This window comes from Ambystoma mexicanum, chromosome 4p (genome assembly GCF_040938575.1).
Source record: "Ambystoma mexicanum isolate Mex_15411 chromosome 4p, UKY_AmexF1_1, whole genome shotgun sequence".
NCBI classification, from domain to species: Eukaryota; Metazoa; Chordata; class Amphibia; order Caudata; family Ambystomatidae; genus Ambystoma; species Ambystoma mexicanum.
This window is the reverse complement of record NC_090927.1, coordinates 1,076,767,931-1,076,791,033: the sequence shown is the minus strand read 5'-3', so window position 1 is coordinate 1,076,791,033 and position 23,103 is coordinate 1,076,767,931.

The window sequence follows — 23,103 nt, the reverse complement described above, 5'->3', positions numbered from 1 at the left end:
CACCGGGCATACCCTGCTTGTCTGAATGGCCTGCAGTGTCAATGCCGCTCCCTTTCCGTTTTGATCCGTCTTTGACCTCCTCACATAAATGACAACTTGGGTGCTGTTCACCTGGACGTCCCTGAAGCGTAAAAACACGCACCCCTTGCCGCCCTTGTTCTCCGGCACCAGCTCGCTAACCCTGAGAGCCCCAAAGAATGCCACCGTAAAGGCGGCCGTGAACAGTACCCTTTCGGTCTCCTCATTACATACTGCGCCCAGACATTTAATTAACCCGTGGAATTTTAAAATATCAATTGGCCGCCTCTCATCTGGTTTTGTTATAGATTGCTTTGCGCAGCCTCTCATGGCTAGCATGATCTAGTGCTCCTTGGTGGGGTCCTTCTCCCCTTTCATTTTTGCGTAATGCGCTATGGCCGCCAAGTGGTAGCCTACCCATGCTCGGGTCTTCCCAGTCTTCCAGCACCAGCCCACAAATGCCCGTACCGGGTTCTCGCCCTGGACGCCCGTTAGCACCTCTTCTTGGAATTGCGTGAAACGGTCCCAACATGCCCTGTACCTTTTAGCTGTACCATGCGCCAATGCTGTCTCTACCAACGAGGTCAGATCACCCCAATCATCCCCCACCATTGTTCCTTGAATGGGGCCATTTCTTTCCTTGCTTCGGGGCAGCTTTCCCGGAACCGGTCCCACTGTAAACGAGACAGAGAATCAGCAGCCGTATTTTTCACCCCTGGAATGTGCCGTGCCCTGACCTCAATGTTCAGACTTAACAGACCCTTGGTAAGTTCCCTGAGTAGCCGTAGAACCCTCAGATTGCTGGATGACCCCGTGTTAATAATCTGGACCACCGCCAAAATATCTGACCATAATGCAACTTTTGTATTCTGCAGCTGCTCCCCCTGGGGAATAGTTCCAATAGTGTAATGTCCTTAGTGACCCCTTCCTTGTGCCATTCCAGTGGCCATGCCATGCCACACCACCTGTCCCCCAGGATCGCACCAAAACCCAGGGACCCTGAGGAATCGGTGAACAGTTTGAGCCTCTGACTGCTAGCCCAATCCGCCCTCCAGACCGCCACCCCGTTGGATTCCGCTAGGAAGATATCCCACATCCTGAGATCCTCCTTTACCTCCGTTCCCAACCAGACGTGCTGAGAGGCATGTTGTAAGCCCACTGTCTTTAGTTCCACACTTCTGGCATACGCCCTGCCTGCTGGTATTACTCTCCCTGCGAAATTGAGGTTACCTGCCAGTGACTGTAGCTCCCGCAAGGTCGCCTTGCTTTTCCCCAATAGGTTACGTATTAAGCCCTGTAACTATTGTACCTTGTCCTGCAGGAGCCTACACTCCCCTTTCACCGAATCAATCTCAATCCCCAGAAATGTCAATGTTATAGCTAGACCCATGGTCTTCCCTGGTGCCAAAGGTACCCCCAACTGTTCCATATGCCCCTGAAATTCCTCCATCAGGGCCCTGCACTCCTCTGTCCCCTTTCTCCCAATGAAGAGGAAATCATCTAGGTAGTGCAAGATTCCCCCTTCCTTCTTCCCCAGCCTCACTGTAAATTCTAAGAAGGAGCTGAATGCCTCAAAATATATGCACAAAATAGCGCAACCCATTGGCAAGCACCTGTCGTAGTAGTAGCTGTCACCCACTTTGAAACCCAGCAAGTGGTAACTGTCTCTGTGGATTGGTAACAGTCGGAAAGCTGACACTATGTCTGCTTTCCCTAGCAGCGCCCCTTCCCCTGCTGCTTTCACCATTTGTACCGCATCCTCCAGGGAGGCGTACTGCACCCTGCACCACTCCTCTGGAATGCCATCATTCACAGACTGCCCCTAGGGGAAGGATAGATGGTGGATCAGGTGGAATTGGCCCTCCTCCTTCTTTGGTACCAACCCTAGTGGGGACACCACCAGATTGCTCATGGGTGGTGCCGGGAATGGGCCTGCCACTCTCCCTAATTTCACCTCCTTTTCCACCTTCCTCTCTTACCACATCGGGTTTCTCCAATGCTGACCGCAAGTTGGCTGCCTCCTTCCCCCCCTGGCTTCCCGCCCCCGGGATCTGAAAGCCCCACCTGAACCCTTGCCACAACAACTTTGCATCCGCCTTGTTGTGATAAATATTCAGAAAGGGAGTCATGGCAAGGAGGCTAACTGGTGTGGGTAATGTCCCTTTAATCATACGTTTGTCATTCACAATTTCCCCTACATTGCATTGTTTTGCCGGCATATCAATCAACATTTGTTTTTTCCTTCGGTTTGCTACTGTCCCTGAGCTTGGCCTCGCCTGGGGTGGTTTTGCGGGGATCGGTGCTGCCACCCCTTTGATGCTTGTATCTGCATGTCTTCCCATAAGAACAGTAGCCCTCTGCAAACCTCCAGCAGGTCTCTTGCTCCCCCTGGTGGGCTGCTGCCCGATACACGCAGGAGGAGGGCCCGCGAAAGGACCCCCTCCCGCGCTGTGTGCACCCCCCTCGGCCTCTCCCTGCCCGGGACCTCTCCCCTTGTGGCTTGTCCTCCGGCTCCCTGCAGGGTACCACCTTGTCCATGTATACCCCGACATCCATTTCGTCCTTAGACATTGCTGGCCATATCTGCATTTTTAGTCTAAAACCCCGGTCATACTCCAACCACCCCTCGCCGCCATATTTCTGATACAAGTCATGCACATATTGTTCATAAGCTATCATTGCCAGCGCATCATGAGGATACCTTTCCAACATCACTGACATGTACATCCTATAAGCCTTGAGCCAATTGTTAATGGAGTGCTCCACCTTGGTGCGCTCTCTGTCCCTCTTTTCTTTCTCCTTCTCGGACAGCTCTTTCAGCCCTCGCCCCATGGGTACAATCCCTAATAAGTCGAAGATGTCAATAAATTCCTTCCTCCACAACCTCTCCTTGACCGCCCATGGAATATGCCATACTAAGGAATTCACTGTTGCCCGCATTGGTGCGAACCCTGGCATTGGTCTCCCATACTGGGTTGTCTGGCCCCACACTCCCCCTGCATCGATGCTGGTCGGGCCCGTTGTCGGAGGCTACGCTGCGCTCTGCAACCCTGGCAAGACCGCCCCTGACCCCAACCCCCATTCCTTCTGGCCCGCTTGCGCCCCCATTGGGACCACCGCTATAGGCGGTTGGGCCATCCCCGTGGTAACCGGAGCCCTCAGCCCTTGACTCCACCATTCCTGTCCCCCTGGCATGCCCCCTGTGCCCGCCATCTGGGCCTGCTGACTGCCCCCGGTAGGTGGCCCCACGCTAGGCAGCCCGACAGAGAGGAAACCCCCGGGTGGGATCCCGCTCCTCTGTGGCAGCTGACTCACTCCCCCTATTTGAGACCAGCCCTGACTCCTACTTCCGCACCATGACCCCCCTAGGCCCTGGGCTGTCCCAGGTTGTGTTGCTGCTCCCAAACTATTCACCATCCCTTCCATCATAATAGCATTAGCAATAACATTTGGCACTTGCCCATTTTTTCCCCATGCTTCCATGCATTCCATCACCATACCTTTCACCATCTCCAGGGATGTGGTTCCTCCCCCAGCGACCTCCACCGTTCTGGTCACAGGAGTGCTGGGTGGGCTCACTTGGTTCCCTGGAGCCTCAGCAGGTGTAGGAGCCGTTAAGGCCACATCCTCCTGTGCCCTCCCCTTCTGTCGCTGCTTCTTGGTGCCGTTGGCTTGTTCCTGACTCGCTTTGGCCTTCGCCGTCAGTGTCCTTTTCCTTTTTGCTGGCTGCACCTCCGCCTCCTCGTCCTCCTCTAAGCCGTGGATTTCCACTTCCAACACTGTTGGTTCATTGTTGCTGTCCTGAAACAAAAGCGGTGAGCTGCCCCCCATCTGGCTGTGTCCTCTCTTCTCCTGGCCTGGCTGGGCCACCATTGTTGTCATCCAGTCCGGGCCACGGGTAGCCGCTGCCACCCTGGCCATTTCCAGAAAGGCCGCCAGATCCATTGTGCCTTGTGGGCCCTGCTGGGCCAACTGCCCACCTCCCTCCTGGGTGATGAACTGCTCCGTGCAAGCGTTCCTGCTCTTTCCTGGGCTGCTGCCTCGTGCGCCGCGGCCGTTCTGTGTCCTCTTGTGGCGACCGCCTATGCTTCAGGCAGGCCGTAGTCCGCGTAGCCCTCCGTGAGCTGTGATGAGGACTGTGTGCGCCGGGCGCAGACTTATCCCACCCGCAGCGTGCCCCGGTTTGCAGGGAACAAATGTTTCCCCTCGCCACTGCCCGGCAGTCCTCTCAGTGTTCTTAAGCGGGTGCCTGGCTCTCCGTGCCGGCGCCCGCAACTGCCTGCTCACCTCCGCCTCCTCGTATCACCTCTGCCTCCTTGTATCCACTCCTCTGTGCCGGTCCGCAGCTGCCGCCAGTCCCGCTGCTCCCGCACCCGACGGAGCTTCTGACGGCGGCTTTCTCTCTTCCCCGGCTCCTGCTCCTTCCCTCTGCTGGACCTGGCTCGTCGCCGCTCGGGAAGCTTCATGCCGTGTGGGGGATGTAACGTACTACGGAAGAGTACTTCGCCCCGCCCGCTGGCTTTTTCGCTACGCCTTCACGAAATCCTCCACGGCCCGACGATCCTCCAACGAACTCCAACAGCAAACGAAATCCTTCTGTGATGGCGATTCAGCAGCAGGGTCCCACTGCAGGAGCGAGATGTCTCAGCAGCCCGGCCCTGCCGCTTATAAGGCGCTCGCCCCACCCATTTCTTTTGTTAGCCCTTCGCAGGCTTTTGGGCTGTTTTGGCGCCTTGGCACCGTTACGCCCCATGCCCTCCTTTTCCCAGGGGGAGGGTCCCAGGTTGCCGGCGACATGACCCCGCAGCGGTTACCCTGCTGCCGCCTCCATTTTGCTTTTGGGTCTTTCGTCGTCAGCGCCACTTCCGCAATGTTGGCAAGGTACTGGCTGTCCTGCATTACTTTCATCTCGGTGCCTGCAAAGGTGATTCAGAGTCTCATCAGGCTTATTCACCAGTGTATATGCATGCAGCTGAGTGTGCAGTCATGTAACAGGCGCACGACTTTAGCACCAGCACTCATGTACATGTGTGCTTTTGTCCTCCGACTGTGCCTGTGTGCCCTTATGATACAACACTCCAGATTGAACACATGTACTGCAATCCGATGCTGTGGCATTCAAAAATGTAAAAGTCATCAGCAATGGAAGAGGTAATGAAATTAATGTGTATCCCACTTTCCTGGTGCCACACATGAAAGTTACTTTTTAAAGTGATCATCCATTCCTGAAAAGTTAAAGGCTAGAGAGTAAATAGACAAGAGGATGCTGGGTAAGTACACACCTTTTTCAATATACACGAGTATGCATAATGTATCTAATATGGTACTCTGAGAAATGTGGGAAACAGTCCCTTGTTGCCAGACAAACACCACAACTGCTAACAGTGGTGTGAAAGCAACCCACAGAAAGCTCCATGCAAAGCACATGAATGCATGGAGCAGAGCAAGGGCACGCGAATAAGAAATGACATGGGACCATTCACTTACGATATTTACATGGTTATGTACAAATAGTAACCAGATGAAATGTCACAGTGCACTGCAAGAGGGCGTGCTCACTGTAACTCCGTCTCATACTGCTACACAGCATCCGTGCAATAATGTCCATGTGTCCACCAAATACACCATGTGATTGATGTTTAGTGAATTGGTGCACTAGGTGCACGTTTCTGGGGCCTGGATCCCTCAAGTGGCGTGATCCAAAACACTTGCATACACAACCTGTGCTGTGGAACGTTATAGTGACCAGCAAAATCTCAATATGCAACAGTTCCAATAAATTCCAGTCTTAACACAGGCCACTGCCCGCTGTAGCAGCGGGTCACACTGATCGGGGTGAGGCTGTGAGGAAGCGTGTGATGGAGATGGCCGCTTATGCTCCAGATCTGTGCAGAATGCATACTCCATGTGGAACATGGGTGCTAATGAAGAAAAGGGGCATGACATGAGTGCCCAACACATTAACCTGAGACGTGAAAGAGTGCATGTCAAATTCTCCAAAACATTACCAAGACATTTGCAAACTATATCAAAAAAGACATCAAACACACATGTCGACTTGTTCCTAGCAGTGGCATAACCAATGAGCAGCAAAGCCCAAATTATCCCGACCGCTTACCTTACCAATTAGCAAAACGAGTTAGTTAAAGCATGACATTATTTCATTAATATTATAAAAGTGCTCTTTTTAAAACAATGGTTATTTATAATGATAATTTCCAGTGTGTATTGTAGTCATGGTAAGAATGTTACTCTTGCCTTACTGCTTCATATATAAAAAAGAGGTAGGGATCGTCCCTTAAAGCATAATGTGGATTGGGACATGTAAAAATTGTTATACCAGTAGTATCCACTATGCTATTGAAGAGAAAAATCTAATATAGTTTGAATCAGATTAAGTTATGGTGTATCCTAACAGCGGATATCACATTTACTTTGCGCCATTATTAATACTGAAAACATTTGTTCTTAATTTGAAAAAAAAAAATTTAATGGGATATTTTTGCTTTTTCATTTTTGAACAAACCATTAATGGCACAGAAATTGGTGAAACAAATTCCAAAATATTTTTCTTTCTAAGAATTGCTTGAACTCAAAATCACATGAAAGACAATAGTCTAGGACTTGCCTAAAGTCAAAATCACATGAAAGACAATATAACAAATTTAAACACAAGTGCAAAAAAGAGCTTAAAAACCAAAGATTAAGCAAAAATTAATTAAGTCACAAAGTTCATCAAGGCATATACATTCAAACTGGATTTGCAAACAGAGAAAACAGAAAAAACAGAGAAAACAGAGAAAACTCAGAAAACTCAGGAGAGCCTTATTGAATAAGGCACCAAATCTTTTGGAGTAGATAAATACAGGAAAAGGTGAGTGAGAAATGAAGAAAATAGAGGGACCCTGCGGCCTAAATTAGTATTCCAGATTCCGCAGCTCCATAATTGCAGGTCTGCCGACGTGTGCATGTTTGGAAGATAGCCTGAAACCTGACTATTTAGAGCTAGCTCAAAAACTACTTTAAAAGGTATGCTCTAACTATTTATTATGAAAACAAACATCCAGTTCACGTTTCGGATTTACTTCCTGCCGGGCAAATTGATTATATTGCAGCCTTCGTCAGGGCGGGAACAGGGAGAGAGATTACACTTGACCCTGTGTGAAGGCAGACAAATAAAAAAATTAAAAGACATTTTTAAGGAGTGTTTTCAGTAATTGTTGGCGTTTGCATGAGTCACATATTTTTGGTATTGCAGAACAACTAGAGAACACCTAATGGGAACATAATCCTTACCAAGTCGTAGGTAGGGACTAAAACAAGCCCATGTAGGTTGGGGTTGGAGCACTCCACTGATAAGCAGAGTGCAGCACGTACCACCGGGCAACCAGGAAATCAGCCTCTCAGTATTCGGACCGGTACTTGAAAAGTAAAGTAAAGCCGTCAGGCTTTATCAGGAAGGTGTGCATGTTTTTCACCTATCATGTATAATCCCCAATGTGAAAAGGCTCATACCTTGATGGAAGGGATTCAGAGAGCCCTCAGGTTGATGAAAATCGGGTTGTCGTATGTCCGCCGGCTGAGCTAGTGAGGCACTAAAGCCAGTACGACTGGCGCTTGTGTAAGCACTCAAGGGGACATATGCCTCTCAGGGAAGACATGCCGTAAATGATTCAGCTGATGTGCCTAGACAAGGGGTGAGAAAGAGAAAAGTGGGGGGGAGAAGGATAACGGTAGAGGGGCGGGAGGCGGAGGGATGGGGAAAGAAAAAAGGTGAAGGGAGACAAAAAAATATATAAGAATTAGTAAAGACGAACATTGAATTGTCTTGAAATGCCAAGCGTGTTCGTTGCTAAATGCACACCGTTATGGAGTAAATGAACTATGTACCTGCCTCACGTCGAAGAGAGGGCAGGCAGACTGGTGCAAGACAGCCTCACTTGGAAACTGATATTGCTTTCTTATCGTACGGTGCAGCAGCTCAAGAGCACCGAAGAGCTGAGTCACTGGTTAGGACTGAGACACCGCCGTCACTCTTGCGGGTGTGTCTCTGAACGCGCGGATCTGATTGGATGGACAGATGGGTCCATGTGCTCGCGTATGGGTTGGCCCACAGCACTGTCAGTTACCGTAACTGAGAGATGTATCTCATCGTTGTCAAAAACGATAGGGCAGCCATAGTCAGAGTCATTTTAAAGTTACGTGGTGTGCATGCAGGGTTCTGAAAGCAAGAGAATAAGTCTGCGTTCGTCAACCCAATGCAGAGGAAAAGAGGGGGGTGGGGAGGAAGAGAAAGAGAAAGGGTGATGGGATGGGAGGGAAAGAAGGGGAACGGGGGGAGGGGGAAGAAAGAGGGTGATGGGATGGGGTGTGAAAATGTAAAGATACCACACTGGTCATGAAGCCACAATGTGTGCAGGGCATGTGCATAAGTCATGCATAAAATGTAGTTAGGAGGAGTGAGTGGTCATAGCGTAGTGGTTCGCATTGTAGAGCGGAGTGTATTAAAACAAAAAGAAAAGACAAGAGTGTATGATTATGGGATCACTTGACTAGATGAAAAAAGGAAGGAGCGTAACATTTGCATGTTGAATGCAGGATGTCATTCGTATACACTCTCAATATTGAAAATGTGTAGTGGATATCAATGTATGAAATGATAAACATGTCATCAACAACTGGGGCATAAAATTAATTTAAATCTTCTGACTTCATGTTGGGGATGGCCTCTATGCATCAGATTGAGGCAGGAATTCTTCGTTCAGACCATGAATATGGCTGGAAAGTCTATGGATCCATCTTGCTTCTTTGAGCTGGAGACTGCGCAGCATATTTTCAGATTCCTTGACAATATCTAGGATCCACCATTTGATATCGCTGGGAGTATGATGCTTTTCCAGGAAGTGATTTACTAGAGGTTCCGAAGTATTTTTGCACCTAATGCGAGATCGGTGCTTAGAAATTCTGATGTTAACCGAACGGCTTGTTTGGCCTACATACCGTAGGCAACACGGACATTCAAGGCAATAAATTGCTTGTTTGCAGTTTGTCATTGTGTTTCAGGTTCCAGTTCCTTGTCCCAATGTTGAAATTCTTCATTTTACAAGTAAAATGACATACTGAGCAGGACCCACATGGGAAATGTCCCACAGTCGTCCTAAGGTCCCATAGACCTATTCTGGGAGCTGGTTTCTTGAATTTGGAGTGAACAAGAGTGTCGCGTATGTTTTTGGCTCTTTTGAAGGCTAAACGTGGTGTCGGCGAGTCAGGCAGACTTAATTTGACGATGGGCCAATATTTACAAATCAATTTCTTTATTCGAAAGTTGTGTGGACTATGTGTGATCACACAGGTCATTTTGTCTGACTCTGGTTTGTGGGTAGTATTTTGGCTTAGAAGGATGTCTCTGTCGGTGAATCTTGCGCTACATTGTGGGCTCGGGCCACTGCACTGTGTACAAGAAAATTACACATGTCCCCAGGCTAAATATTACCAGTCTTCCCTTGATACCAAACCCCCTACTCCTGCTCCCATAATAGCCCTTCTCTTTCAAGTCACAAGCAGTCCCCACACACAAGCTATTGTTCTCTGCCCACGAGCTGTTGTCCCATCTTCCAAGCAGCTGTCACGAGACTGATCTGTGTTATGTCTCGGTATCTGTGTGTTTCTCTGTGTGTGCGCATGTGTGGGTATGTGAAAGGGTGCATGGATATGTGTCAATGAGTGTGAGCCTGGTGCTCCTTTTGTAAATGGTCATGAAATAGAACAGAGGGGACCTGTTACTTTTGCACACAGGTGCTGCAGAATCCCACTCATCACCAAATGGTGCAATATGCAACAAGGCAGCACAGATAGGCTTATTTTCATACAATTGTGCACAAATAGACAGATAAATTAGCAAAGTATCCCCTTCCAAAATTGTGGCCACCGAGCACAGAAATCTAAGGGTTTTGGAAGGGATTTTCTCAATGAGCCTTATGGAGAAATGTCAGTACGATAACTTTATTCAGTAACATTAACAACAAAGTTCCTAATTGTGCCTCCTCTGACCTTGGAAGCCATGGCTTTACAGCATCATTCAAGATGTGTACAATACGCTAGTCCTAAACACATGATATAACCACCGCCTCTAACCAATCTTTCCCATTATACCTGATAATGCCTGACCCGGCGCATAGTGCCCATGCGACTCTAGTTCCGGTCCTCTGGCAGCATGGACTGCCTACAATGATTACATGGAGTGGATAGAGGGCATATCTGTGCCCTGGCGATAGACTGATGTAACATTCGCATGGCTTTATGGACTTCTTTGTGCAGCCAACCAATCAGATTCCTCACCACGCCACCTTCCTAAATATGCCTGTGGACTTCACATCCTCTTATATCATGGCTACAGCTTTTCTCTCTCTGTCCATGGATCAGTGCCAATGCAGAAATATAATTCTGTTAGCTTTGACAGTTCAAACACTTCCCATCCTGTTATTGTTGTCTTTTGCACTATGAAGTACTAAACAAAGATGTAAAAAGTAAACATAATCACCTTTACAAGTTACTGTTGCACTGTGCAGAGCAAATTGCATAAATGCCACCTGCCCTTTGGGCATATCAGGCAGAATTTACAATGCATTCCTATGGAGTGCGCCTGCTTTTTGCTGATGTAAAATGCTGTGCGATTCCAGACAATAATGTCATGCTGGCATAAAGGTTAGTGGGTTTATATGGTGGAGAGGATTGGGTGGCATAAACAGTGATGTGTTTCATGTCCTCTTTTCACCACACCTATGCATTATAATGTGAAGTGGAGTAAAATTCATGCATTACATGGATACGCATGAATGTTACACATTATTGGGGTTTGTTGACTTTATTTGGGGGTTGCCAGGGGTAGCAGCTGCAATCCTTGGTGACTCTCCTGCGACCTTTGGCACTGCCTCTGCAACACCTGGTCAAGGAATGCAGAGGCAGTGTGTTATATGGAAATAAAGTGCATTTCAGAATCCTTCTAGTTTTCGAAAACCACCCTCAGAGGTTTTGGCTTTCTAAGTACATTCTTGCAACGGTGCAGCTGGAGATTAGTGTGTATTTACATAGGCCATGCAGACTGGATGCCCCAAACCCAGAGCTTCTTAACAGTTAACTTGATTGTGTCATGTTTCTAAGGCCTGTCATTTGTGCAAACACACTGCATGTTTTGATATTCATGAGGCCTAGATTTATCTGGATCTTGGTGAAATAGTTGGCATTATATCATAATAGTGCTTCATTTTTTATTCCCACTTGCTAGAAAAATTGGCGTTATCACTACAAAATGTAATAGCACTTAATATATCAACCTCCGAAGTGTAAAGGGCTGATTCAGACCTGCTGAAATATGAACCTGGAAAATGCAGACTAGCAGTTGTCCGAGTTGAGATTTCAATTTGCTGAGCTAGCCAATAGCAACACAGTATGCTTTCTAATCAATTGTGAAGTTAAAAGGAAATATTTATTAGGATATCTACCCACCATCCTCTCCTGTCCACTCCAGTCCTTTCGAAAACAAAATGTAACCATGCTTTTATGAGGTTTACTAGTGGACCAGGTCATATTCCTCCTGTTTCTTACCACTGTAATAGTAAGGGTTATGCTAATAAGAAATGTAACTCCCAGAGCCAATGCATTACAAAATACTGTCACCTGCATATTTAAGGAGAAAGAAATTGTAAAATAGGTCAGGGGGTTAAGTGTTCAATGCTGGGATCTCTGTATGCTGCACGTCACAGGTTTGAATCCTAGTAAGGTCAACTCAACCGATCATCATCCAGAGGTAGACAAATTAGTATTCACTTCAGTTACAGGGTAACAATTTTATATAAGAGTGTTTTATGTGAAGTGCTTTGGTGAAAATGCTTATAAGTAATAGATTATTATACATTCCTAAGTGTTAGCATTAATAAATCCAAGTATAGACTTAGAATAGTGTCATAGTCTTGAATTAGTGTCACTTTAAAAAGTGTTTCTTTGCTTCCTTGAAATATGCATGAATCTTATTTTACACTGGCATGTCTGAAGCTGAATGAGACTGGGTTATGTGATGGGTCAGAAATGTGAGGCGGACAACTTTGTGAACGTTTTTCAAAAGATGTCATTTTATTAATTTGAATGGTTGGATAAACGCCTCACTGTCCCTACACTGATGAGGATTTCCCTGTCTAAAATAAACCAAAGAAAACACTTTAACAAAAAGGATTCTGTCCCTCACACTTATATTCACAACAGATTAACAAGGACATACATCGCAGTTTAACAACAACAAAATCAACAGTATAATCCAAACAAGAATTGCAGCTTCTTCTGATAATCTGGACAAAATCCCCTTCCCCAGATTAAAGAGGTCTTTAACTGTTTAAAATGTATAAGGATGTCCTGTATCATAACAAAAAGGTTCTCTTCAGTTCTCTTTTTATCCAACAAAGTTCCAACTTGGATTCCAAAGGATTCACACATGTTCTACAAAACCTTTCTCTTTCCACTTGTAGCCAAGGTCTTGAGACAGCTTCCTATCATCAACAATATTTAGTTCAATAAAGATGTTGGAACAGTTTCTTGTCATCAACACTTTAACAAAACACTTCAGTGATTCTTCAACTACTTCTTCCCAAGCTTTACCCCCAACACAGTACTTCATGAACTTCCACCTGGTTTAGTCTCATGCCAGGTTTACTGCTACTACAACTCTCTGCTCCAGTGTACTCTTGCCAGAACAGAACCACTGAGTACACAACTATTGGTCTGGTATACTCTCCTGCCAGCCAAGACAAACTACTGCAGTTTTCTGTTTGGTTATACTCTCCTGCCCAAACAGAACCAATTGGGACAAAGTTCTAGGACCTGGTATACTCCCTTGCAAGGTCAACCTACCAGTTCTAAGTACTTCTGTGGCAAGGGCCAACATCAAAAATTTGTAATAATGTCACATAATTAAATTTGACAATGTCCTCAAGTAAAACAAGAATCACACTGGTGCTATTCACTACACATACGTGTTTGCCGCACGCAAAACAGGCAATGCTACCTTCCTCTTGAACCTCTTGTATCAGAAGGGCAGTGCTCCTGCCAATCTTGTTCCACCTTTGTATTATTAACCAGATGCTGTTAATAACTCTTTCTCTCTTTAACACTTATTTGGCTTTGGCAATGTGGGTTTGAAACATTCTCTACACCTGGGCAATATTCCTTGTGAACACTGTTATGCTCAGTTATCTTGTTTTGGGTTAGGAAACCCTGGTTGTTTGTCAATTGCGTGAGTGTGAAACCCTTTTGGCTTTGGCAATAATGGTTTTGGTTCACTTCTTGATATATTGCCGCTTTCTGTCGTTGGATTTTAGTATAACCCAATATGCAACAACCACCTTCTTCAGATGGGATCTTTAAAGTCTCTTTAGGCCAACTGCTTTGGTTTATATCAGATTGGTATGCCTCACAATAATAAACTTGTTTCATATCAGTTTGGTATTCAAAAGGGAGTCTGGATTCAAGCAACGGGCAGTCACAGAGTGCTCAGGGGTCACAATATTGGTGAACTCACCGGGTTTGGCGTGCGTGTCTGTTTGCCTCGCTGCTTCCAACTCGTCTGCTTCAGTTCTCCTGTGCGGCCCGGCATTCTCTCCTGCACGGCTCCTGAGTTCCGCATCTGCTGCTTTCACAGTCCTCGCGGCTCCCCAGTGATCTGGTGCTTGCCTCCCACTGCTGAATGCTTCACAGTGGGGGGAGTCACAACAAGGCGTGATTTTGCTGCACAATCTCTGCAACCACCCTAGCGGCTTCCCCAGTGACCAAGTGCTCGCCTGCCACCACTGAATGCTTTCCGGCATCAGCTTCTCTCACCACTCCGGTCCCATCATCTTGGCACTTCCATGACTTCTTCCTCTACTGCTTCTTGGAGACTTCAAAAATCCTCCATACACTAGTACTACTGCCCTCGTGCTAATGCTGCTGCTGCTTTGGCTGCCTCGTCTTCCTCCACCTTGATCTCTTGGCCTTTACCTGAGGGGGCCTTTTATTCCCTTCAGCCACCCTCAGGTGCGGGTCATCAACCTTAATGAGCTGCACTGTGCAAACTCACACCTCTGCAGCCCTCTTCTTTGACCCATTACTCTGGGAATTCTGGGACTCGAAGTCCACAACACAAAGTTAGTTTTCCTAATAATGTTTTCCTCTTCAAGTTCTTTTCTCTCCTTAAGCATATTCCTTAGAGGATCATCAATACAAAGAAATTAGGTTTTCCCAGATTTAAATTGGTAAACTTTAAAGACACCTCCTTTTCTGTTACTCATAGGGTTTCCTATTTCTGGGAGTGTTGTAAACTTTACAAGAGGTTTTCTCACTCTTGATACATAACGGTTATAATTGTCTTCTTCACACTCTGACAATTAACTGTAGGGAATAACGGTTCTCTTTGACAAAATGCCATTATATGCGCTGGCATTAATAATAGCCCCTTCCTTTAGGTAGACAAGTACCACATCTCATTCCATGAAGTCCTCCGGTTTCCCTGGGGGCCTTCTCCTCCCAGGTAATCCTCCTGGCGCACACCGACCCAAGGGTCAGGATCAGGAAGAATCTACCTTTCGCTGGCCACCTGAGAGGAGATTTTATTTAGGGTTTTAGTGAGGACTCCATAGGATTCATCAAACTTATGGATGCATTGGAACTAATACATTACAGGGCTTGCGATAGCGACCCTGTAGTTATGGTTAAGTTGCTCAAACCATAGGGAGAGCTCTTTTTGGGCGGTTTATAACTTCACCCCCCACCCCCGGAACGAATCCTCACAAAAACTTGCAAAAAAAGTATATGGCCCGCCAAATTGATCTTGCAAAGTTTGCTAAGGTTCTGTCGGGGGGGGGGGGGCAAAATTATAGGGGGGTCCCAAAATGTGTGGTTTTTCCGATAGACGCAATGGAAAATAAAATTGGCTCAAACCTACAGCCCAAACCGCTGGACGGACTTTCACCAAATTTGCAGCAGGAACAGTGGCTTGGTCCCAAAAGTGTGCTTTTGCAAATTTAGTGCAAATCCGTCCAGTTGTTTTTTTGCCAAAAAGTAGGTCAAACAAATTAGTGATATCTGGGTTCGGTCCACTGACTTACTTCCCTGTTCGGTCCACGGATGGGCCTCCAATGGGCTCAGAGGCCGACGTCAGGTGTGCCTGCCTATTGGATGGTGAAAAGCGTGAAGTGCATCAGATTTTTGGACATGCCTGTCATGTTGGAATCGCAGACAGTTGCCAGTGTCCGCGAACATCGCGCTCAAAACATATTAAAAAACACAACATTGCACTTGTCAAACTTATGAAACAATCTCTGGGGAGGTGAGCGGTTTTAAGAATGGGATGGGATATGGTCTTAAAAAGAAAATAAATTGGCATGTCTTCTATGTCTGCACACATTCCAGGCCAGTCCTGCGATGTCTGCGAACATCTCAGATGTTCAGGGACATTTATGCTTATTTGTGCATTACAGGGTTGGTGCTGTTTTTTCAAGATGGAACAAAATTAGAGGGGGGGGGGGTCCCAAAATATTGTAAAGGCTTATAATGTGGTGCCATTTGGCAAATCTGCACAGACATTTGCAAAAATATTTTAGATCTATATATAAATGTTTCTGCAAAGTTTGGTGGAGTTTTGTCAAGAGGGGGCTAAATTAGAGGGGTGGTCTCAACATTTATAGATGGCTTATAACATTGTTGCTGTTTGCCAAATATAGACAAAGGTTTTCAGAAAGATTAGATACCCAACCTTGAATGTTTGTTCAAAGTTTGAATGGATTTTTGTCAAGTGGGGGCTAAGTTATATGACTATTGTATGTACGTACATTTTGACACTTTTGAAAAAATAAAACATGGGTGGATTTCCAGCAAATTCATTTAAGGAGCTTTGGCTATGACCTGAAACCATGGTTTTGCAAATGTGACCGTGTTTTATTTTTTGACAAGTGTGATCATGTAGGTACAAAAAATTGTGATATGACTTTGGTGACTGAGGTATAACCTGTGTCCATGGGCAGTGACCAGATTGTCCAGGTCATGGAATAAGGTCATGACCCCGACAATCTGGCTACTGGCCATGACTACGAGAGATGACCAATGGGGATAAACTGGCCATGTCCACCAGGGACCGGCTATGTGGTAAAGTTTTGGGAAATTGGGATAGATTTGAAAGGGAAAAAAAGATGTGCTCACCGTAATATGGTCATAGGGTTCTTTCTTTGCCTTCTGCAGGCAGCCATGGAAAGGGAAGAGGGGATTTGTACGGAGCCCCACCTTCCCTTTCCATGCTGGCCATCTTGGAAAAGGATTTTCTTTCCTACAGTGGGACGCCACATGCGTCCCTGTGTAGGAAGAAAAATCTATTTTTTTTAGCACCCATGATTACTGCTTTGGTAACCCGGGGTGCTAATGGCCTTCATCCCTCATTGCAGGGGCTGGAATGGGGGATAATGGTCCGGAGCACTCGTTATCCGCCCTTGCTTCACTTGGGACAATAACTTGGGCTGGCGCGCTGTTAGCCTCTGTTCCAGTCCCTGGAACGGGGAATGAACGCCCCATTATTCTCATTAGCATAACACAAAATGCTAATGGAAATGTTGGAACATCTTATTGAGTCTATATACTTTGCTGAGAAATGTAAAGTAGATGAAGTCTACATGATTTTTTTAGTTCTATTTATGAACTGTGAACGGTGGTTCCCAAAGGAACCTTTTTTTATTTTTTTATTTTGTTGGTTTTTTTTCAGGAAAGGTTAGAACGTAAGGTGGGGAGGTAAATGAGGGAAGAGGCACCAAGCACTAATATGGAGGGGCAGGTGGACAGGGGAAGATGTTGCACATGTGTTACATCTAAGGTAGGGGGCAGTGTTTCTCATGCTCCTTGATTACAGCTTCAAAGCACTTCGAAACTGTTCACCCCTGCAGAGTGGCATGTTGCAGTGTTGACAGAGGACTGTTGGCTTATGGATCAACAGCCTCTTTTATTGCTTGCAAGGTAGCTGGTGGGAGTTTGTGTCCCACAAAAGTAGACTGTGTGGTTACAGTACTGGTTGAGGAATATGAGGTGGAGGAAGGGAGGCTACTAGTTGATAAGAAAAGAACAGCCTTTATGAGAGCATTGTGGTGGTTGGATTGGATGTGGTGATGCACAGAGGTGGTCCCGTAGGAGTACAGGCAGGTAGTCCATGACTGAGTACATCGTGGGACTCAGTGCATTTCACTTTGGTAGCTTTAGCCTTTGGCACATTCCCAACAGTAGTAAAGAACTGCCACACCCATGATTCTCTCTTGGTGCTAGAGTTAGGCACTTCTGCTACCCCATCTTCTTGGTCCGCTTCATTGTCTTTGGAAGTACTGCACCTTTTGGTTGTGTAGGTCCTCCAGCTGGTGGAGGTGGTCGTGGTGGCTCTTGGGGAGGAGGGATGGCAACAGCTGATGCACTTTTTAAGATAAATAGCAGTTTTGCTAATCTTCTTCCAAGTATGTGCTGTGTCCTAGATTGGTGATGGATAATGAGTAGGAATAGGTGTAGGAACTGTGCAAGGGGAACATTTTGAGCTTGAAAGTTCCTGTATCAGTAGAAAATGCAGTCCCAAACTGTCCATGAAGTACAGACCTGAACGCGAAGTGCAGACATGTTCCTGAACACGTCATCATGCTGTGCATGAGCGGGTGCTCACGTGACACAGTCCGGAAGGTCTGGGATGACGTCAGATGTTCACGAATGTCGACGGATGCATAAATAGTGGAAAAAGTTGCAAAAAGTGTATAGAAGTGTTAAAAATGATGCTAGAAGGTGGGACATGGTTTTAAGGTGAAACTTTGTAAATTGGACAAACATGTTGCTATATTGGGGTAAGTATGATATTAGTAAGTTGTAGGAAATTAGCATGCTCTGGTACAAACCCATGAAATTCACTGAATAAACGTTGTTAAAGGAACATTATGGTTAAGTAGAACTAATAAAAACCTATGAAATTCACTGAAAAAACTTGGTTAAAGGGATGTTATGGTTAAGTTGCACTAATAAAACCTATGAAAGTCAATGAAAAAACTTTGTTAAAGGGACGTTATGGTTACAAGTAAAAAAAAAAACTCTGAAATTCGCCAGTTATGGTAAGCTAAGCAATCATATCTCGCGCCACCACCGTGCACTGCTAAGACTAACACCGAGGACATCAAAGATGCTATCACAAATGTCATTGATGAAAGTTTGTTCATTGAATAAATATATATATATAGAGATATATTCAACGAAAACACTTAAGTTGCAGCGATGTTAAGGTGAGAACTTAACTCAACAACACCCCTGAAATTCAGCTAAAGCCGCCTTAACTTTGTGCCCCCTGTTATGCAGCCTATGACCACAAGGATGATATCACTGATGACATCACTAATTACATTACCACCGTAAATGGCATTAAGCATGGCCTTCAGCTATGGCCAGTGTGCATGGCCAAATATATTTTAACACATGAATCGGCACTAGTCATGGCCTTCAGTTATGGAAAGTGGTCACAACGTTCACCCATGTGCACTGAATATTTTAAAACACTTACAGGCTACCAACCATAGATTTTGGCCTTTACCAGCGGATACAGCTTTCAGCCGTGTCCACTTTATATTATATAAACTGATCAGGTACTAGCCATGAACTTTAGAACAATACTGGCCATTGTCCACAATCTTTGACTGTCCCTACCATATATTCTAAAATATAAATGGTCCACTAGCCATGGCCTTTGACCTTGAGCAGTTTGTACATCCTTTGGCCATGTCCACTGTATATTTTAAAATAATAAAATTCAATAAGCGATGGCCTTCAGCTATACCCACTGTCTATTAAACAACACTAACCAGCTACTAGCTATGGCCTTCGATCGTGCCCACTGTTTATCATACACACTAACCAGCCACTAGCCATGGGCTTCAACACAATACTAGCCAGTGACCACAGCCTTTGGCTGTACCGACTGCATAGTCCAACATATTAATGGGCACTAGCTATGGCCTTTAGCCATGGCCACTGACTACAGCTTTCAACGTTGCCCACTGACTATTTTCAGACGCATTGGTATTTTTGAACACTAACCAACCACTAGCTATGGCCTTTGGCGCTGGTCAGTGACCCCAGCCTTTGTCATGACCAAGTCCATTGTCTACATTGTTATGAAGGTAATCAAAGTTTTCATGAGCTAACTTATAAATGATGTTATGTCTAATTCTTTTATTGATGTAATCAGTTATATACAGTGTGATTAGTGTTGTCACCAATGATGGCATCAGTGATGTTATTTGTAATGTCATCAGTGTTCTCATACAACATGTAATTACTGATGTCATCAGTGATGCGATCTGTGATGTCTTCTTTGTGGTCATATGCTACACAACAGGGGGTGCAAAATTAAGGTGGCTTTAGCTGAATTTTAGGGGGTTTGTTGAATTGTCACCTTAGCGTCCCTGCAGCTAAATGTGTTTCCCTTGATTTTCAAAGGTTTTGTTACAATGTATTGCTCACCTTAACATCCCTGCAACTTAAGTTGTTTCCTTGAATTTCAAGGGTTTTGTTATTCCATAGATTTTTAGAATGCTTCCAGACCACTAGCATGGTCTTCGGATTTCAGGCTTTGAGAACTCACAATGTTTTTAGGCAAAGCGCAGTGAGATTACATTATTTGCCATGCACCACACACTTTGGTTAAGCAGTGTGCTCCAAACGGTACACCCCTTTCCGGTGCCGTCATTTTACTGACTGACGATTTGGCGCAACCATTCTGCCGCAGTACCCATTTTGGCGTGCCCTTTTCTGTGCAAAAGTCATTCCAGCGCCGTTATTTTGGCATGAGGGATGTTTGAACGTGGCAGACATTGCAGCCACGTCTAAACGCCCTCATGACAAATAAGATCACAGGAATGATCTGCAACAAACCTCGCCACCTCCCAGTGGCATTGCTTTTCTTTTAATTAAATTAGATTAGTTAAATAAAATAAATAAAAACATACAGCCTTGTTCCCGGGTGCGCCAAAGTTGAAGGACCAGCATTTAACCACTAGGCCACAATGGCTTGGTGCTTCACAAGGCAGACATTTCATACTTAGCCTATAATTTAATATGTTCAATGATAAAAGGTTAGGTATTAAATTTGTGAGAATTCAAACACATACATCATTGTAGCATAACAGTTAAGTGCTTCATCTCTAACTCCTGCCAGGGGTTTCAATGGCAGCAATCAGCATAAATGTGATTTGTTTATTTCATATTATATAATGTTGCCGAGACGGTGTAGTCCTCTTTTGAATATATGTGCAGTGTAAGGGAGAATGTGTCTTCTGAGCGGGTGTGCACGCAATGTGTGTTTGTTTGATGTGAGCGTGTGTGTGTGTGTACATGGTGTGAAGGTGTGTGAGAGGGAATGTGCGTGCATTAGCTCTTTGAAGACAAGTGTTTTTTGTGTGCACGCATGTGCACCCTTGTGTGAATGTGAACATTGTGACACGTTGAGTGTGAGCTTTCAGTGTCAATCTGTGTGTGTGTGCATGTCTACATGTAATTCTGAAGATGCCCATCCAGTTCTTGTGTTTTTTTTGCATTTTGAGACTTGTAGTTTTTGTTTGTCCATCAAGTGTCCTGCACTACAATTCCTAAAATGCAAAGTAAAAAGGAAATCTGAATGATCATTTTCCAAACAAGGGACGTGTGGCATCTAGCAATATATACAAGACATGTAACTTGGCTATATTCATGATTTCTCCTGCAACTCTATTTGTTTGGGTTGAATGATACTAGGGGATATGTAAGTTGTTGAAAGAGGAAGTGCGTAGTGTAGAAGGGCAAAAAAGTAAAATATGTTTTTTTCAGCTTGGGAAAATGAGAATAAGAGGCTGGAGAGGAGTGGTGTCTACTTGCCCACGCCATTTTCAAAGTTTAAAAACAGCACAATATATTAAGGGACTAATGGGACTCTGTGGCAAGCCCCTCTCTTGAGCTGAAAAGAAAGTCTTGTTTGCGCTGGCTCACGTGCAACGGAACTAACAATAGGATCCATGCTGCTGTAGTTTTAGTTGCAAATTATTTTTAGGAAATGATTGAAATATTGAGTGTATCCTTGCCGATATCACTTAAAAAATGATTTGGGCTGTATCATATTCCGAATGCAATCAAGATAGTCTTATGATATGAAATCAAAGTTTTTATTTATTTAATGTTGTAATTGTCGATTCAAAACACAATTTCGAAAGATGAGAACTGAGAGAATTTTCTTAATAAAAATGTGTGGTGAACAAAAACCACACATATTCAGACAAACTTAATATTCAGACAAACTTACAATTGTTAAACAGATTTGAAATTGAACAATAAGACAATAAGTCATAAACACTCATTTGCAAACAAAAAATAAAAAACAACATAGAGTATTATTGAAGCACCTTCTCAAGGTGCTATCTTCTAGTCAGCCAATGCTCTAATTTTTGAATTGGCTGATTAGTTTTAGACAGGTTTGCCTACAGGTATGTGTCAGTTACAAACTTATTTTAAAAAATTTAAATGGACATCTGAAACACGTTTCGGCAATAGAGCCACCTGCTGGGTAGTGAAATCAAAAAATTGCCTTCCTCAGAACAACTGGACCCTGTGGGGAAGCAGACATGAAAAATAAAATTAAAAAAAGGGGTTTGTTTTCCTTTGATTGATTTTTTCAAGATTGCTTTCAGAATATGCTAAGCTTTGTTCACAATTGCCAATTGTTCAGACTGTAACATGATTAGGGTGCCCAAATGTAAAGCTTACCCGGGTTTACAGGGCAGAACATATGGGGAGACAAGCCGAAGTTAGCCTCAACGTCACAGCACCGACACGAAGGGGTGAGGCAGGGAAAACAGCCTCTGTGGACAAAAGGTAATTGAGCCTAATGTCATTGTGCGGTCATTAGGTAAAATCAGAAAACGACACAGAAAAACAGTTTTTATGGAAATATTTTTTGATGGGCAGATATTGCAGCCTAAAGATGCCGACATCGAAAAACATTGATGTTAATAGACATAAATTTGTGTTAGAATTTGGGTGCAATATGTTTAAAAATAGAAGAAACATGGTAATGAAAAAATAAATAAATGGATGAAGAAACCATATCCACAATACCTTATTGTGGTGAAGCAAAACACGTGTTCCCAGAGGTTTTGCTGATGAAGTGTTGTAAATCAATTGTCGGTATGAAAGGCAGCGCCAATCATAAGCAAAGAGTAGTTTCTCAGGTGGCTGTACCCTGTAATGTGGATAATAAATATGTAGCTATAATTACCTTATTTGAGTAGTCATTCCTAAACTTTAAACAAATTTGAAATTTAGAAATATCAGTACCACCTGGCAACAAGTCGTGTACAATTTTGTTAGGACAGTGTCATTCCAGCGCCGTTATTTTGGCATGAGATCACAGGACTGAACTGCAACAAACCTCGCCACCTCCCAGTGGCATTGCTTTTCTTTTAGCTAAATTGGATTAGTTAAATAAAAAAGTAAAAAAACATACAGCCTTGTTCCCGGGTGCGCCAAAGTTGAAGGACCAGCATTTAACCACTAGGCCACAATGGCTTGGTGTTTCACAGGGCAGACATTTCATACTTAGCCTATAATTTAAAGAAATGGTTCGCCCAAAACATTTTATTGCAAAAAAAGATGTGCAATAATAAAAAAAATCGATTGGCACTTTTTTTTTAAGTCCCTATGTAAAATTTTGAGAAAATGAAGCTCTGCCTGTAGTCTCCGGTCTGCGTCCTCTGAGACCCGGCACCAATGAAAGAAAAGCCACCCAGTAGTAGCTTTTGTTTACTACAGCTGGCTGGCTTTTCCTTCATTAGTGCCGCAAAAGCAAGCACAGGCGGGCATCCATTTCACAAAATGGATACCCCCATGTGCTTCCTTTTTAAAATTTTGAGCTTCATTTTCTCAAAATTTTACATAGGGACTTAAAAAAAAAAGTGCCAATCGATTTTTTTTATTATTGCCCATCTTTTTTTGCAATAAAAATGTTTGGGCGAACCATTCCTTTAATATGTTCAA